Here is a 17,862-nt window from a genome sequence, read left to right as displayed (position 1 = left end):
GTTGTTTATTAATTGTCTCCTGAACTGTTGTTAGGAATATATATTGACTGCCCCTGGTTCAAGTTGGTGGGTTGCCCCTGTAGTTGTTCATGATCACTAATATGTAAAAATGCATATAGAACTAGTGAAGCTTTTTAAAAAAGTGGGAAATATAGATTTTTCTTTTTTTTTAGGTAGAGCTTATATTAGCATATACTTATATGTGTATGTACTTTGTGGGCTCTGGAGATCAGCCCTAGGACTTGTCTGCTTCCACTTAGGGACTTTTGTTTCTGTTCAACTGCCTCTGTTTAACTGTCTTAATAGAAAAGGACCAGTAGAGGTCAGTAAAATACCAGAATTTCTTTCTACTGATGGACTTAACTTTGATAGCAGACCAGCAGAGGTCAGTAATTTACCAGAATCACTTTAGCATTCTCAAGGTTCCAGTCCATAGCAATTGTCTTCCAAGAGCACCCGTAGACAATATTCTTTTCAAATCTTGTATTTTCAGTGATATTACCACCAACGGCCCTGATTTTATATGAAAAACAGAGCTTTGGACTATACCATTTCCCGCTGAAAGGCAATATTTCTCTCTATGTGTTCCCATACCTGGCTTGTCACGCAGTTTGGTGTTTACTCTCCCTCCATGTTAAAGAAAAGTGGATGTTTCAGCACCCAGGCTAATGTGCTGCATAGCTAAATACATAAAAGGTCCCAAAGGCGAGACCGATTGTATTGCAAATGCTTGTTAAAAATGGCAGAATAGAGGTTTCTGGGCAATAAAGGTGGCACACCCAGGAGCGTATTAGTCGCTGAGGCTAATAGCCCATTGGCTACTTGCATCCACACTCCTAACACACCTAAATCTAAGATTTAAGGGGCACCCCTGTCACCAGAACCTCAGTTATGATTTGAATTGCAACAGAGGTCAAAGAAGGGACCCAATTCTGCGACTTCAGGACCTGCGCAATACAAAGGCGCAATACTATGCACCTCTAGCAACCACCCTGCAGCTGCACGACTGCGACTTGTCCCGGACCACAGACCAGCTCACCACACAGAGGGATCCCTTTGAGAGCCAAAGACAACTCCAACCCCTTGGATTAGTGGCACTAGTCCCCCTAGCAGTCTTCTGGGACCAAACAATCACTGCCCATTGGACCTTTCGAGGGATCGCCCAAAAGTAGATGGCCGAACACATTGTGGGAAACGTAGTCATGACCTCCAGAAAGTTTCAGGTGGCTACCATTTCCCCATGGACCTCCAGACGTCATAATATCTTCTCCCTTACTTTACACGGAACCAGTCGCAGGATGCGTGTTTCCTGTCCAGGGAGGACCTGGCCTGGCCGTTCAGGCTAGACTGTTCCCATGGGGAGCAGGGCCAAGCCTGATTTGTATAACTTCAATTTCATCTGTGGGAATCATACACTCTCTACGGTATTGTCTGTGACTGTTCAAGCACCTTTTGTTTGAACAAGCCATTTCTACAGATTTGCACACACTACTCCATGGAGTAAAAGGACCAACTGCAGGCACCATGGCAGGAGAATGTAGAAAATGACGATATCACAACTTTTTGAAAAACCCTTTACCGCCCCACCACCTCCCTCACCAACTGAGTAGACCAACCCAATAAGGTGAACATTTCAGGAGCCAACATGCCAGGAGGATGTGGAACATAAGAATATCAGACACTTGTCTGAAAAAACATTAGACACTCCCGCCAATCTCTCCCTCTGGCTTGACCCACCCATGGACAGGATGACCAATTAAAGAATCCGTAGGTGAGAGACATAGAGTGAGCGGTTGGTGATGATCGTGTTTGGGGCCAGTATCAGATGCAATCAACATATGAGGATCATCAGCTTACCATGATGTGCTGAGGTTGACCAGTATTATCATGGGGGATTCACGCATATTGAATAAGATCAGGATCGCCTCTTTCAAAAGTAGATTATGAAAAGACTAAATCCATTGCTGCTGCAGATAGAGAGATTTTAGAACTGACTTCTGAGAATCAGAGCAGTGACCCCTCATGTAGAAGTTAAATTCAACTTGGATTCTCAGACTCTCTGAAACATTGGAGCCATGTGGAGACAGATTCAATCGTAGACCACACTGAATCTGGCTTTAATGATGATCAATCTCCGTGCAATAAAGTAAGTAGTTTGGAAGCTGCTGGATGTAAGATAGGCACAGGGGCCACCAGGAGCTAGAACACTACAAATCAAGAAGCCTTTCTATGCTGATATGACCAATTTCAGTATCATGAAATAGGAGATTTGATGCAACATCTATCAGAAACACATCGCAAGAATATCATGACTGGTCAGTCTTATCTTTTGTCCCTTATCACCCCAATGTTTGTCCTGAAATTACTGCCTCACAGTGTTTCACTCTCTCTAGTCTTTCCAGAAGTGTCCTAGTTATTCCCATCCCTCGTGTTTGCAGACCCTGAGAAGTCTCCATTTGCAATGGGCAGGCAGAGAGCTAAAGGAGCACTCCCTCCTCACAAGAACGTTTGGCCCCAGGATCCAGCACGAAAAACGTGTGAGATATCTTGGGTGTGGCCCTTTTTAAACCGTCCCCTGCTCTGACCCGATGTTGAATTCCAGGAAGCCCCAGTTCCTGAGTCCTGTCTACACTTACCATTTTGGCACTCCTCATCGTCCCATCTTTGTGGTCTCTGATCGCTTGTATCTCTAATACTCATCTTTTTTAACAGGAGTATGGGAGTTTTACAGCAGCTAACAGTAGGCACAAAAATCCCTGGTTAATGAGTTTCGCAATGACAAGGCAAATTCCAGCTTCCTTTTCAGGACAAAGTGAATACTGGGCAATGCGTGGCAATTTCTTCAAAGGGGGTCACCTTGATCTTAATAGGTTCACACAAAGCAATATACCCCCCTCATTTGCACCTGTTGACAATAGAGTCATGGGGCTGGCCAGATCCATTCCTTCTGCAGGAGACAGATTTGACTCACACAGAATGTGGTGGTGAGCTTCAGCAGGGCCTACCAGTGCTAGGGGTTCTCCCTTCTCGGCACAGAGTCCTCAGACCAATAGGAAGAAGTTGGCACAGAAACTGGAATAGAAAAGACAAAGTTTATTAAACCTCATGAGGTGGAACTACATTCACACAACACCCTTCGGTAGTGTATGAGGTAGCACACTGACTGGAAGGAGCTTGGTCCTTTTATACCCACACAGGGGCTCAAATGAAGGCGGTACAAAGTACAGAATGCTGGTTTCAAATACATATAAGGTCATACAGAGAGTGTGCTAGCATGTGTGCTAAATATATCTCGTCTCTAGGCAGATTTCAAGAGCAGTTAACAGGGAGGTAGGGTGAGCATGTGGCAAACAAAATGGCTGACAGAAATACAAAATGGATTCCGCAAAACGGACAAGATAGTCTCTAAAACAGGATGTCTTCTGCTAATGCTTAACCTAATCGCTGCTAAATTACAACAGGCGACCCTTTCAGCATTAGCTGAAGACAATCGTTTATCTGTGGTAATCTAAATATGCATTCTGTACATTGATGTTCATCATCTCAGTAATTTCTTTGTTTAAAATTTGTTGTGCGTTTATGTTTGCAGTATTTCCTTTAGCAGGTGCAGTGATGCACATGGAGCAAAGTATAGGACCACATTGTATACAAATACAGCATGTTAATAGTATCACCAGTAGTATACATAGAATAGTCAGTAGCTTCCAGCCCCAAGTAGCAAAGAGTGTCCATATCCAGTTTGAAAATGTCCATGTACCAGTCTCTGAGTAAATTTCTGCAGTAATCTTATGCAGTTTAGAGATTGCATCATAAACTGAAGGTGAGTGATCAGGTATGAAAACACAGCAACTGCTACCGATGATGCGACATGCACCACCTCGATCATCCAAAACCACGTCAAGCACCATCCTATTCTGGAGTGCTACAATTTTTGCAATTTGCAGTTCTTCTGTAATGTTCCCAAGTGCCATGGCTGTCTGATTGGTGACCGTTTCCACAACACGAGTCAATTGTCTGATCTTTCTGCTATTCAATGCAGCACCCACAAAGAAGAACAAACCCAAATTGAAACCAACATATTGTTGTGAAGTGGTATCTGTCTGGTCGACTTGATCTGTACTTATTGTTCGTTTGTATATATTCTTAGAAATATCATTGTTCAACTTTAGGTCAAGGTGATATGATGCGGGTGCTAAAAACTCAGGGGGTAACAAAAATGATATGTAACATACCCCGGACCACCCAACAGGCAATTGATAGTATCCTTTATTACCACACACGAAGTATGTATTGTGCGACAATGTAAAACTACTGTTATTAGCACATTCAATAGTTAATGCAGAAATACATTAACTTCGTCCTACGGGAATTCTCCCAACACTGCCAATACATAAATCTGTTTTACCTCTAGTTACAGAAATTACAAAGGGTCCAGTGTTTTTAATAGTTCTCACATTTGTGAAAACATATGGTGTCGAAATATTGTCCGGTTGGTACTCTTCCCATTCCCATTTAATCCCTTTAGCTTGAGGATAACCATCTTCATCTTGGTAGCATGCTTTAGTTAACCGAAAAATGATTCCACCTACTGAGGGCTTTCCAGAAGCAAACAAAAGGGCATACCAAGCTTGACATGAACAATTATGGGAAAATGGTAGAGGAATATAAGGTGTTCCTCCTTTCTTTTGGTATGCAGGTATCATCCCACACACCCAACAATTGGTAGTGTTAATGGCATTGTGTGTATGATGCAACATCTGGATGAATGTGTTATTCAGGTAGGATTGTCGATGCTTCTGCTCATGAAAGGGAAGCGTGTAATAATGGTGTTCCACTGGAGCTGTAGAAGTGGCAACCAAAAGCTGTCGAGCAGGAGCCACTTTCTTAACAAACCAGGTGATTATTGCCATAACCACCACGGCAACAGAAAACCCTACAGCACAAATAATTATTTTGTTGTTCATTTTCGCAACAGTGATGATTGATCTTTTAAAAAAAAATTGTTGAAAACAATCGTTGGAGCTCTTCTCCCTGGGCAGCCGTTGATTTCTTCACCACGGGCCAAAACGGGTGTCACTAGACTAATGCAGGGCTGATCCCCCCCCTTGCCACATTGGCGCTCCGTTTCACAAACCCAGAGCGGTAGCTCAACCAGTCTCGTTCAACACTGCTAATTCTTTCCTCGGTCTCAAGTGGTATCGCGATGCTCCAGGAATCGTATGGTCCGGGAAGACTTCCACAGATTTGTCAGGTTAGATAGCTTGACCTTTCTTCGTCTCCAGAATCTCTCGATGGTCGGTCAGCACAGCAGGTTCCACCAAGGCGGGCGACACAAGCTTGCAATGCATGCTGTGGACCCAGTTCTTTTTGTTCATCACTCGAACTGCTGTCCTTGTAGCCAAAAGCACCTGCTCTGGATCTCGCCACCTCGGCTCCAAGCTGTTCGATCTGTCGAAGACCTTGACCATCACGGAGTCGCCAGGACGTAGTTTGTGGGCCTCACCTGTAGATCTGTCAGGAAGCGCTTCTCGAACCTGTTGATGAATAGAGATCAAACTGTCGGTTAACTGTGCCAAATAATCATTCATCAGAACACAAGGAACATCATGTATGGGGCATGGCTTAGGAACTCTCCAAATGTTCATCGGTCTCCCAAATACCACCTCATACAGGGTAAGACCTGATCGTGAGTGTGGCACTGATCTTATGGATAATAATGCCAAAGGTAGTGCATCTGGCCACTTTAGGGACGTGGAAGCCAGTATTTTTGCCAGCTTCAATTTTAAAGTAGTGTTATACCTTTACACCAATCCTGCTGATTGCGGGTGGAAGACTGTATGGAATTTCTGTTTGATCCCTAACCCTTTCAGGACATACTCCACAACTTGCCCAATAAAATGAGGTCCGTTGTCACTCCACAAAAGCTTACAAACACCATACCAAGGAAACAAATCCTTCAGAAGCACCTTTGCTGTGGTAAGAGCAGTATTATCCTTTGTAGGGTACGCCTCTATCCATTTACTGAAGGCACATACCACCACTAGGACGTATTTTAGATCATTGCAGCGTTCAAGTTGGATGTAATCCATCTGCAAAACTTCAAAAGGTGCGGTTGGTGTAGGAAACGCCCCTGTAGGAGTTTGTGTCCCTTTTCCAGGATTACACTGCAAACAGATCAAACAGGACTGTACTACTCTTTTAGCTGTTCTGGCAATTTCAGGATGCTCCCAAACTTGTGTAAGCAATTTAGTTATTGCTAGAGCTCCAACATGTGCCAGCCCATGTGCCATTTGAACCATAGGTTGTAAATAGGCTGCAGGCAATTTCCACGTATTCATTTCTTTGTTATGCCAACAACCCTCATCATCTAACATTCCTTCTTTAGACCATTGCTCAAATTCTTCCACAGAGGCAGATCTCTATATATCCAATACTTCCTCTCTAGCATCATGACAACGTTCAGCTTGTGATTTTACTACGTACATGGATGTAGTGCTTCGCTGCATTGCAGTTTCACGGGCTATGCGGTCTGCAAAGGCATTGCCTTGTCCTATTTTGTCAATGATTTTCTTGTGTGTGCTACACTTCATGATGGCAACTTTCTTTGGGTTTGTAAGTGCAGTCAAGAGATTATGCACTAGGGGCCAGATGTAGGTAAATCTCATTTACCGATTCATAAATATCGAATTTTACCGATTCGGTATTTATGAATCGGTAAATGAGATGTAGGTAAAAATTTGGTATTATTTACCGTATCGGTAAGATTCGGTATTTACCGATTCGGTAAATACCGAATCGGTATTTGCTATTGAATCCTATGGGCCCTGAAGCCCATAGGATTCAATAGCAAATACCGATTCGGTATTTACCGAATCGGTAAAAATACCGAATTGCAAAGGGGGACAGGGTGTCACTTTGACACCCTGTTGCAGCCCTGTAACTGGCTTGAGTGCCATGTGGCACACATACATGCCCTTGGGGCATGTCTGTGTGCCACATGGCACAGGTGTACATGCACAGATGTGCATGTACACAGGGATTCGTTATTTACCATGCAATTGTATTACATGGTAAATACCGAATCCTGACAGGCCTGTAGCACTGTTCAAAGTGCTACCTACATCTGAAAATACAGAATCTGTAATTTTACCCGTTGGTAAATTTACCGAATCGGTAACATTTACAGAATCGGTAAATTTACCGATTCTGTAATTTTACCGATTCGGTAAAATGACTGATTCTGTATCTTTTTAAAGCCCCTACATCTCCATAGCCCAATACCGGTCGGAAACGGCCGAAAATCGGTATTTTCGGCCGTTTCCGACCGGTATTGGGCCACCTACATCTGGCCCTAAGTCTTTGTGCATTATCTGCATCCCGTGGGATGTAAGAAAGCCTCTTTCCTTCCAGAGTAGGCCAAAATCATGAACCTCTCCAAAAGCATAGCGGCTATCCGTGTAAATGTTCACATATAAGTCAGTGCTATGTTCACACGCTCGTGTCAAAGATATTAGTTCAGATGCTTGAGCCAACTTCTGAGGTATGCGAGCTGTTTCCACTACTGTCTCAAGCGAGGTGATTGCATAAGCATCTGAAGTCGTGCCATCTGGTAACTTCAGTCAGGACCCATCAACCCTCAGTTCCCCATCTACATCTGGAAGGGGAGTATCTTGCAAATCGATGCAACCCTTTGTCTGTTTCTCAGTAAGGAATATACAATTGTGAGGTTCCTTTGACTGGGTCTGAGTCGCAGGATAGGGCAACAAAGTGGCTGGGTTCAGTGTCACGCACCTCTTCAGGGTAATATGAGGTGCTAACAGTGTCAATTCGTATCCTGTCAGGCGAGCACTAGTTAAGTGTTGTGTCTTAGTCTGAATCAAAAGGGCATCTACTGCATGGGGTACTAGCACCAACAGTTTGTGTGACAAAACTATCCCTTCACTGTGACGTATGGACACAGCTGTTGCTGCAACTGAACGGAAGCATCCAGGCAACGCACGAGCAACAGGATCAAGAACTGCAGAAAAATATGCACAGGGACGCTGCTTATCACCATGTGTCTGTACTAAAACTGACAATGCACATCCATCTTTCTCATGTACATAGAGTGTAAAAGCCTTCGTGTAATCTGGTGTGCCTAACACTGGTGCAGAGCAGAGAGCTTGTCTTAACTCACAAAAAGCGTTTTGGCATTCATCTGTCCATGGAAGGGGGATCGGAGTGTTTTTAGTCAAAAGTGCTAGCAGGGGTTTAACAATGTGTGAAAATCCCAATATCCATTGCCTACAAAACAAAGTCAAACCAATGAACTCACAGACATCTTTCTTTGTGGAAGGTACTGGGGTGTCTAAAATTGCTTGAATGCGATCTGGTGTCAATGCACGGCCCTCCTTAGACAGAAGGTGACCTAAGTAGGTTACCTTCAGACTACAACATTGCAATTTCTTTTGTGATACTTTATGATGGTGTGTAGCAAGAAAAGAAAGCAAAGGCAAAGTACACTCTTCACATAGTTCAGGCGTATCGGCTGCCAACAAGATGTCATCGACATATTGTATGAGAGCCACCCCTTCATGTACAATGCGTGTGAGTGCTTCTTCTCCTTCTAGAGAAATTTTATACTGAGGCTGTCTTGGCAATGAAGCACCCTCCTTGACACTAATATGTACTGGTGGAATAACCACTTGCCCTACATCGGTGTCTGAGGTAGCCCACAATGTACTAGGGAACTTCAACTGATTCCTTACCCCATCGTAGGCAATCCTATGCATAAGCAGAATCTTGAAAAGCAGAGGGCACATAGTCGGACATTTGATATTGGTTCCTTCTATCAAAAGTGTTAAACCCATCCTGCCCACGTGTATTTGCATCAAACCTAGCGCAATCATTCGTGCTTCCTCTAGGCCCTGAATATCCTGAGCGATTTCTCATTTGACCCCGACCACGTGGACACTGCTGAGCACGCAGTACTGGACAATCAGAAAGCCAATGTCCAAATTTCTTGCAGTACGCACACTGGTCAACAGATAAATTCGAACGAGTATAAGAAGAAAAAAGACGAACCATAAGATCCACGTCCGCCTCTATCATTACCTCTAGTAGGCGGTCCATATGATTGAGCTAACATAACCTTTGTTTTCAACTCATTAGACTTTTTATCCTCATTACCTTTAGCTTCTAATTCTTGTCGCTCATAACACTGAACCATGGTTAGGAGAGAAACCGGAGACGAGGTAGTCCATGAACTCTCACTGGCCATTAGGCGACTAGCTATTCCTGGCAAAAGGTTTGAGACATATTTATCGACAAACAGATGCCTACCAGTGTCATCTATCAATGACTGGCCACTAAAATCATGGAATGCCTCTTCAAAGCGTGTAAAGAAATCTGAAACCGATTCATCTGGCTTCTGCTTACACAATGCTAATACAGTCCAATCTATCTTTTTAGGGGGAATAAACGTCTTTAGCTTAACTAATATAGCTGCCGGAAGATTTAAAATTAACTGACAAGGTTTCTGTGCAGGTTCTCTATCTTCATCTAACTGCTCTAAATCTTTCCATAATGCTCCAAATGTCACACGGCCATCAACTTTACGCACAGTTCTCCATATATCAGGCGGTAATATTAATCCAAAAAACAGATCAATATCAGGCAAAGTCATAGTACAAGAACTAATTGCATCCTCATAAAAGGCTGCTGAATTCTTTCGCAGATCAGGCAATGCATTTTTAAGGGCCAAAACATCTGCTCTATTCCAAGGAGTATAAACCCAATTATAAATAAAATATCCTTTAGCATCTACAGAAGTCTTATCATCATTTGTACCCGTTCCTTTAGGAGGAACCTATAAAGGTGCAGCTTCCCGCATGGGCTTCACATTAATTACAACATACTTATCGGAGTAGAAGTTCGTGCCATGCTGATTCGGGATGTTTGTGCAGCTGCGTCTGCTGCCTTTTTCTCCTCTCGCAAACGGACTGCTTCAACACGCAGTGTAACCAAGCGTCTGACCATGTCAGCCACCTGCGAGAAGACAAAAAGACCTTCACGTCGTTTTTTACAATCAGCTGCTACATCATCGGGCTCTATTTCTAACAAATATTTTCTAAACCGTTCGATTACCTCTGCGGCAAATGTATTGGTAAAATATATTTGCTCCCTTTCCTGCCAATCTTTTATACTATCTAAAAGTTCAGAAGCAGTGGCAGTACTACGAACGGCTTTACGCGCAGCAGATCTAATCTGAGACGCACGTTCAGCAGATAATATCGAGCGAGTTTCTCTAGCTTTGTCCTGCTCAATAGGAGAGTCTTCATCTGACTCATAAGGAGCAGAAGGAAGAGTATACGTAGGTGGACAACAATCTAATAAGAGAGAATCATCTTGGGGTTTATTAAGAATAGGATAAAGAGGTCTATGAAAAGCGTATTGGCCATTTACCTGTAAATGGCGCTCCCTATCTTCCCTCTCTTTAATTTCCCTATTTTTAATTTCCTATGCTTTCGCATGGATGTTCTTTCGCTGTTCTTTTTCAATCAAGGATTGCTTACGCTTCATTAGTTCAAGCACTTCTTTCTCCCACATTCGTACACAGTCAAACACATCTTGCCTAGCCTTTCACTTAAACATCCGTTGCTCCACATACTGAATCTTTTGCAAATCAAATGACCCATTCATAGGCCAACGCAACTCAGGATCTTTACGAGTGTATTTGTTCCATAACTTGCTGTACATTATGTAAGAAATACCATACTTAACGTACATGTTATAGGCGTCCCCTCTGAGGGGGCCGGTTGTGCTTCGTCGAATCTCAAATTGGTACCACTACAAAAGCAACACATCCTACGAAGTGTACTGGAAACAGGCATGCCAAAAATAGTGCAAAATATGCAGTATTATAATCAAAAGTAGCGCTTAAGGTACTCTTCGTACGTTGCGCTGCTCAAAAATTTTTAATAGAGAAAAATCTACTCATTACCTGCCTATATGTATTGCAACACATATATATATTTATCAAACGAAATTCAATATTGGCCAATCTTTCAATCAAAGCCGCAGTAAGAGTTACTAAACTACCTTACCAATCAAAGTCGTCAAACCAACAGCAAGTGCCGCAGAACGGCTCTTACCAATCAAATGGTGTCCAGGTTCCAACTGCCAAGTTCTCAAATCGACCAAATGGTCACTGCACGGCGAATCAACAGAAGAGATCTCAGTCGAGGACCGGCACCACCTGGATTGTCAGATCTGAAAAAAAGGAAAAACGCTGTGGGTGCCAAGACTCGGGTCTCCTCAGGAAGCGATCGGGTCCAAAGCGAGATTCCAATCCTTCGTCGCGACGAATCCTTCGGGCATCCGAGTCGCCAATGAGCCCCGCGTTTAAAGCGCCAATTTGTGGTGGTGAGCCTCAGCAAGGCCTACCAGTGCTAGGGGTTCTCCTTTTCTGCACAGAGTCCTCAGACCAATAGGAAGAAGTTGGCACAGAAACTGGAATAGAAAAGACAAAGTTTATTAAACCTCATGAGGTGGAACTACATTCACACAACACCCTTCGATAGTGTATGAGGTAGCACACTGACTGGAAGGAGCTTGGTCCTTTTATACCCACATAGGGGCTCAAATGAAGGCGGTACAAGGTACAGAATGCTGGTTTCAAATACATGATGTTTAGGGCCACACATTACTGGTTTCCCCGAGTATATTAAACATGAAATTAAGACCGTGTGGGCGACGTACCTACTATTAAACAAGGTGGGTAGGACTGTAGACATTAACATAGCGGGAGTTTGCTGACTGTTCCTGCCGCCAACGCCTAGGGAGAGAGGGAGAGCAGCCGGACTCCAAGGACCAGGAGTCCCGCACCCGCCAACCCGTGTGCCCCTCCCCTGACGTCCTTATCACCGCTCGTGGCCCTCGCTTCCCGGGAGCCGCTCGTAGCGGGAGTTTACTGACTGTTCCTTCCGCCAACGCCTAGAAGAGAGGGAGAGCAACGGGACTCCAAGGACCAGGAGTCCCGCACCCGCCAACACCTGTGCCCCTCCCCTGACGTCCTTATCACCGCTCGTGGCCCCCGCTTCGTGGGAGCCGCGCGTAGCGGGAGTTTGCTGACTGTTCCCGCCGCCAACGCCTAGGGAGAGAGGGAGAGCAGGGGGACTCCAAGGACCAAGAGTCCCGCACCCACCAACACCTGTGCCCCTCCCACTGACGCCTACAAAACTGCACACGCCCGCTGCTGCGCGGGACGCAGGCGGGCGTGCACCGGCGTCTGCCGGGCGAAGCCCAGGCCCGTCTTCGCCCATCATCGACAGGAAGGGGCAGGGCCCCCACTCTAACATCGAGGATTTGGGACACAAGGTACTTTTTGTTAACATCGCCATACGACTGTGTGTGAACACCTGTGGGGTCCTGCCACTGACTGACTTATTACCTTTGGGAAGTGACCTGCGGGGGGCATTCTAATATATTTATTGGGTGCTGCTGTCCAAGCTGTCCAAGCCCTACTTGGATAAATACTGTTTTAAATGGGCAAAAGGAAGGCCATGGAGGGTGGGGGTGTAGGCGGAATTAAAAAGGGTAAAAAGTTAAAAAAAAATCTAGACATGCGGCTAGTAATTGTGTTTTAGTTAGAATAGAAAGCATTGTAAGCGAGTGTGAAGAAATTTTAGGAGGCGAAAATCCAGCAGCCGATATAGGTGAACATCAGGAGGTGGGGCTGGGCAGTTATCCCCATAGGGTTATTCCATCTATGTTTAAAAAAATATCGTCCTAACGGTTTAACCACTGCACTTATAGCTTACTGCCAGAAGGTACTGGGTTGTCTAGTGCATTAATATCCCCAGTGCCCCCATCGAATTTAACCGTGAGTGGGAATTCTGGGGATAAGGAAACGGATGCTGAACCCCTCTCACTAATTCCCTGCTCCAATCGTTTTACAGCACTTGGTTGTTCGGAGGGGGGATTGGAAATTGGAGATGAGAGGGCTGGTTGGACCCACAGTGGAATGGGTCTAATATCCTCATGCAACTGTAGAGACTCCCATGATGGGCTATTACTAAAAGTGGAAATTCTTCAAAGAGAGGTTGATTCGCTCAGGAAAATTGTTGAGGATCTGAATATTCGGATCAGCTGTCCCCCCCATGCTTTGTGGCCAAGATCTTCTTCTACTACAGCTACTCAACTTGGGATTAGGCCCTTGATTGGCTCGCCCTCTAAGAGGGTCAATGGGGGTCCTAATGTTTTCTGTAATAGAGCAACTCTTGCTCCTCCTTTGGCTCCCCTATCCAGCCCCAAGAAGACATATGTTGAGTCACTAAAAATCCACGAGGCCTCAGGGGACTGCTTATAACACTAGGGGGGTCACAGGTTCACCACTCGGGTTCTGGTAATGATACACTCAACATCAAGGGGCCACAGGGACAATTCCCCACAGGTAGATTGACCAATACTGGGACTATAGTCTACATGGTGAAAGTCCCAAAATGTTCTTCTAATCAGGGGCATGAAGAAGGCGAATCTCTCCGTAATAAGGCCATACATTGGCTGCGACATGTCAGGGGTTGCAGATCCATAATTAGGGGCGACATTGTCAGAGCCAGGAGGATTGCATCGTATAACCCTGTGTCAGACTGTATTGAGTTACAGCTAACTGATGCTGTCCTTGCAGAGAATTTATTGGCCCTGGAATTCCGTACCTCTTCCCCAGAGACCTCTGCCATTCAGATCAGGGCTTCTCCTCTTTGGACAGCAAGGGGGGCGAGTGTCAACAAACTGCTGGGAGACCAAGAGGGGTGTCAGGTCTGAACAGGGTAGATTGACCATTACCAGGTCGAACTGAAAATTCGAATACTCCCCTATTACCTTCCAGTTGTAGTGAGATTAATGTCTCAGTTGTTTCTTGTCCCCTAGGAACTGTAACTGCTCAGAGCCAGGTGGTTGAAGGGAGGAGGAATCACGTGATGGTTTTGTTGATACACCTGTGGTGGTTGAAATTAATAAAAAATCCCCTTAACCTTCTTTCCTAGAATGTAGCGGGGTTAGAGTAGAAATTATTGCTCCCCGAATGGAATAGATTTATTGAACAGTTTGAGATTTGTCTGTTCCAGGAGACGTGGAGTCTAAACCCCATTCACAAATCAGGCTACACCACTTACTTTATTCCGGCTACTAGTTCAGGCAGAGGCTGCCCTTCTGGGGGGCTTCAAATATCGGTTAGTATCAACTTGAATTGTTCAATCACCGTGAACAAGTCTGCCTTAAGGGATATTCTGCACCTAACCATTAGAGGTATACCTAACAGCACAGCCCTAGAACTTTTTAACATCTATGCAAGGGGCTCCGTGGGTGCTCAGCATTCGTTGACTGTAACAACTCTGGAAAGCATGATATCCTGCATCCCGCCACATTCTAACATCATTGTAGGGGGGGACTTTAATTGTACATTCGAACCTCTTAGTACTGAAGACTTCCTGGGTATGGCTGAAGAGGATGCAAAATGGGACATTCCTGCTTTTAATTTAGTACCTATCAAGAAGTGGTCTCAGAGGGCAATCCAAATCAATGCCCTCTCTCTGGAATTTAATCTTAGAGCTGTAAATGGGAGAACAGGCTCGGATCCAAATGGGGCAAATACCTTTAATAGGATAAGTTCCCCGTCCAGAATAGACTATATTCTTATGGATATTAGACTATGGAGAGACCTGATAGATATGGAAGTTAAATCCTCCATAGATAGTGATCATAATCTCTTATGTTTAAAAATCACTAATGTCTGGCGGTCTTTAGGTGCCGAGGCTTCCAGCTCCCCCGTCTTGTCCACCAGAGAGGTAATTCCTTCTGACTGTAATAGACGCCTTAAATGGCTCAAAGTTTCTAAGCAGGAACACAAACTGGAAAGCATTAGGGAAATCTTAGAGGTTCAGATCAGGGAACTTGGGGTGCTTTCCAGGGAAATGGGGGCCCAACCTAATCTCTACCGGATCTATGAAGATTTAGTAGAAAAACTGAGTTCATTTTTTATCGTTGAGGGGAAAGTGAACTCAAGACGTGATCAGGTAAGGCCCTCCATCCCATGATATTCCCAGAGTTGTAGGGAAAAGAGGGCGGCCCTATCACTCGCAGTTAGGAGGAAAGATTCCTTAGCGATTAGAATCGCAAGGAAGGAGTATTCAAGGGCTCATGTGGAAGCTAAACGTAACTGGGAAGAAGATCATTGGCAGGAATTAAAGCATGCCTCCTTGCAGAGGGACTCAAAAAACTTCTGGGAGCTAATTAATAGTAGGACTCGACAATGGCAGGACCATTTCTCTAATCTTTATTCGGATGCTGATTATTCTGTCCCTTCAGCATCGGATCTATCCATAACCCCTTTGCCCCTGATCTCAACTCAGATGGTTTTGAGCTCCAAGAGGTAGAGCTAGCAATTAATACCATTGCTCCCGGTAAGGCGGCGGGCCCTGATGGCCTTCCTGGTGACCTGCTCCTGTACGACCCTAAGCCTTGGGCCTCATTCATCCTATTGTTAATTAATTTAATAGCGAGGGGATCGCCTGTCCCCGACTCCTGGAAGGGAGCCGAGGTTGTCCCAATCTTTAAGAAGGGGAACAGGGAGGACCCTGCCAACTACAGGCCGATAAGTTTAATCGACGTGGTGCAGAAAGTGGTTGGCAGGGTCCTCCTTGCTCGGATTGGTACATGGATGGAGGATGGCAGCATCCTGTCCCATTATCAAGCAGGGTTTAGGCAAAAGGTGAGAACAATGTATCAGGTGTTCAGATTCTTCATTATCTATTGGAAAACAGTCACTTTGGGGGAAAGGCAGTTTGTATTTGGCCTTCATAGATCTGAAGACTGCGTTCGACCTGGTGCCCCGGGAGAAACTCTGGTATGTCCTCCAACAACTAGGAATCTCACCCCTGGTTTTAGACATTTTACAACGTTTGCATAATGACAACTATGCAAACATTAGGTGGGGAACACAGGGGCAGTTGACGGATAGGATCGTGGTGAACAGGGGGGTCCGCTAGGGATGCGTGCTGGCTCCCACCCTGTTTTCTCTATACATCAACAGGGTGGCTGATTTTTTAAAGCAAGAACCAGCAGACACACCCTCACTGGCGGGGGAGAAGACCCCAACCCTCCTGTTCGCAGACGACACTCTCCTGATCTCTAAGTTTCCGGGGGCTCTCCAAAAACTTCTGAATAGGTTCGGCGACTTCTATAACGACCGGGGGTTGACAATTAACACAACAAAAACCAAACTTATGGCTATCAACCCTTCCAAACATTTTAAAAATGGCATTACCCTAAATGATTCCCCTTTGGACACTGTTGAGTAATTTGACTACTTGGGAATCCGTGTCTCTAAGAGTATGAGGTGGGCTTTCCATTTAGCCAAAATGCTCTTAAACCACAAACAGGTCTCTGGGGCTATCAATAGAGAGCAACATCTACCCAGGAGTAGGCCAGTAGCCCCTGCGATTGCAGTCTATGATGGCAAAGCACTCCCTTCGGCCCTCTACGGGTCCGAACTTTGGGGCTTCGAGAACGTTAGCGAACTTGCCAAATCTGAAAATAAGTTTATGAGAGATCTTATTTCCCTCCCTGTCTCAACACCTCTGAAACCCTTATTTTACGACATGGGAAGGCGTTCCATCCATGACATTGTACGTTTGCGTCCTCTTCTCTTTTGGGCACGCATAAGAAGGACCGCTGAACTGTCCAATTATGCGGCGGCCCTGGATGAATTGATATTAGCCGATACGGGGAACAGGATCAAGTGGATAACGGACCTCCGACACCTTTAAAAGGCCATAGGCCTTAAGGCCTGGGTCAGTCAAGCCCCCCGTCAAAGCAGGATTTCAAACGAGCCTATTGGGATTGGGTCCAGACGAACGTGATTCTGAACACCAAAACGGGGAAACTTACCGAGGGGTTCTTCGAACATAAATTGATCTGTAGATTGGAACCCCATCTGGACTTTATACAGATCCCTAGGGAAAGAGCACTGTTTTTGAAGTTAAGATTCGGGACTCTGCCCATAAACAGTGCAAATGCCTCTTGGAAAGGGCTATATTCGACACCTATGCCTTGCCCTGGTTGTGATTATCACAATGAGTCAACTGCCCATCTTTTATTCGCCTGCCCAGCCTACAGATCGGCTAGAGCCAAGTGGCTCAAGCGGTCTGCCAAATGATTGGCCCAATGAACCATCGTGCTGCACTCCGCATTTTGAGTACAGATACATCCTCTCTGTTACTAATATGCGGGGTGGCCAAGTTTTTAGGCTGTGCATGGTTGATAAGAAATAAGATTTTGGCAAAAAAGGCAGTATGCCCCATCAATCCTACCATCTTATGAGAATAGAGCTTGGGTCTAGCATACCATATGGTCAATTCAATTGCTGCTATGTTCTTGTTACAGTGTTTTAGCTAACAAAATGGCCTATATCTGATTGTTTGTATTCTGTTTTTATATGACTTATATTTATAGGCAAATTAGTACTGTAAAATGTAGTATGATGCATGTTGTATCTTAAAATTGCTGTATAATATTTTAATTCTTTTTAACTCTTTTTATCAAATTGTATATGCTTTTATGATATTTTGTATATCGAATAAAGTTCATACTACTACTACATATAAGGTCATACAGAGAGTGTGCTAGCAACAAGTGGGAGAGGCTGACAGTTAGCTAATTCTGGTGGACACATCCTGACAGTTACAATTTGGGTACAGCTGTAAGCTCAACTGAGCATGTGCAAAGCAGAAGAGGCTAAATATATCTCGTCTCTAGGCAGATTTCAAGAGCAGTTAACAGGGAGGTAGGACAGAGCACATGGTGAGCCCATGGCAAACAAAATGG

General features: G+C 44.7%; 1 long non-coding RNA gene across 1 annotated transcript in view; it reads right to left on the bottom strand.

The window, feature by feature from the left end:
• Positions 1 to 3,080: 3,080 nt before the first annotated feature.
• Positions 3,081 to 17,862, bottom strand: part of LOC144754100 (uncharacterized) — a 49,288-nt gene continuing 34,506 nt past the window's right edge. The window contains exons 2-3 of the long non-coding RNA XR_013594660.1: positions 11,133 to 11,490; positions 3,081 to 5,534 (exon numbers count right to left, since the gene is read on the bottom strand). This is a non-coding gene — a long non-coding RNA (uncharacterized LOC144754100). The remainder of the gene's footprint in view (positions 5,535 to 11,132; positions 11,491 to 17,862) is intronic.

Source organism: Lissotriton helveticus, chromosome 5_1 (genome assembly GCF_964261635.1).
Source record: "Lissotriton helveticus chromosome 5_1, aLisHel1.1, whole genome shotgun sequence".
NCBI classification, from domain to species: domain Eukaryota; kingdom Metazoa; phylum Chordata; class Amphibia; order Caudata; family Salamandridae; genus Lissotriton; species Lissotriton helveticus.
Note: the sequence above shows the minus strand (reverse complement) of the source record. Positions and strands in the feature narration are given on the sequence as shown.